The sequence below is a fragment of the Cucurbita pepo genome, unplaced genomic scaffold (assembly GCF_002806865.2).
Source record: "Cucurbita pepo subsp. pepo cultivar mu-cu-16 unplaced genomic scaffold, ASM280686v2 Cp4.1_scaffold000625, whole genome shotgun sequence".
NCBI lineage: Eukaryota > Viridiplantae > Streptophyta > Magnoliopsida > Cucurbitales > Cucurbitaceae > Cucurbita > Cucurbita pepo.
This window is the reverse complement of record NW_019646850.1, coordinates 1-1791: the sequence shown is the minus strand read 5'-3', so window position 1 is coordinate 1791 and position 1791 is coordinate 1.

The window sequence follows — 1791 nt, the reverse complement described above, 5'->3', positions numbered from 1 at the left end:
TTTTTTTTTTTTTCTTTTTGCAATTTAATTTTAAAAATAGTTACCCACTTGAATTAAAACGGGGTGAAATTAAAATTTTGGTTAGATTTGTGGTTGAATTTGTAATTGAGATGAAAATTGGAGGACTAAATAGAAATTTTTGAAAGAATTGATAAGGATTTGGACTTACATAGGTGTTGAGCTGGCGAACAAAACTGGAGAAGTTATTGTGTTTGAAGTAAGAAGGAAGAATACGGCGAGAGAGTTCCAAAGGATCGGCGACGATGAAGCTGTTGTTAGCTTTGCTCCACGCGATTAAATCGTCGGTGATCGGATCGTTGACCATCTGGTAAGTTTTCATTACGAACGGCGCAACGGTGTCGTTTTGTTGGTGGTTCGACTCCATCCCATATACAGAGGAGAGAAAAGTAAAGGGCTTCGCTTCAATGGAAGCTTGTGAGAAAAAAAGGGATGTGATGCTCTGAAATGTGAGGCGGCACTGTATTATATAGTGGGGAGGTGCGTACAGTAACATTGCTGACGTGGCTGAGATCTGGCCGTTTGTTTTCTTGATTGGTTTGGGAGATTTTCTCTTCCTCACTTGGATTTTGATTGTCGTTTAGTACACGTCATGGTTTTGAGATCGGATAAGATGTTTCAGTGGGTTATAGCTTCCACGCGCTAAGCGGAGCGTACGTTTTAATTAAACTACAAATATGAAGATCTCAACCAAAGTTTTAATTTAATGGTCAAGTTTTAAAAATAATCATGTATTCCTTGTAAAGGTATGGAAACCTCCCCTAGTAGACGTGTTTTAAAATCGCAAGACTCACAACAATACATAACGAAGTAAAACAGATAATATGTGTTAGCGGTGGGCTTGAGCTGTTAAAAATAGTATAAAAGCCATACATCGGTGGTGTGCTAACAAAGATGATTGGCGCCCAAGGGGAGTAGATTGTGAGATCTCACATGGGTTGGAGAGAGAAACGAAATATTCCTTAGAAGGCCTTAGTAGACGCGTTTTAAAACGGTGAGGTTGATGACAATATGTAACTGGTTAAGACGGATAATATCTACTACTGGTGGGTTTGATATGTTACAAATGGTATTAAAGCCAAACATTGAGGAGTAGACTGTGAAATGAGATCTCCATCGGTTAGAAAGAGAAACGAAACGTATATCTCAACAACAAAAGTAAGGAGGTACACGAGCCAGATTAGGTCAAGTTGGAAATCTCTTAGACCAACCCAAGATTATGGGTTCGTTGGGTTAGTAACTTGAGTTACTCGAAAATGGTTCGCAACCTAACCCTGTGGGTTCGTTGAGTCAAAATGTTGACATGCGTACCCACTCGAGAATTTTCTTCATAGTTATTTTTATTTTTTATTTTTTATTTATTTTTATATATAATTTAGGCAAACATTTAATATATGGGAAAAGTTGCATGCAATTATCCGAAAAGCCGAATCACGCTCCACACGTCCGCGTGGGGAAGGAACAGCCATATGAAAATAATAATAAAATAACCTGAGGAAAGTAGGGCCGTACAGTGTCTTAGATTTGGTCGTTCATCAGCTGATTTTGCTCCCAGCCTTTACTTTTCGAGCAAGGCTACGCCGGNTAAGCTGCCCGCAAAGCATATCCACGTGGTTCTTACAAAATATCGCCACGTTTCCAGCCTTCGTTTTCTCCAAATTCACTATTATTATATTATTATTATTATTAATTATTCTTTTAATGTTTGGCGGGTAGTGTTTGGGATAAGGGAACAAAAATTGTGTGCTCCAAATCTACTCTTCCCTCCACTTA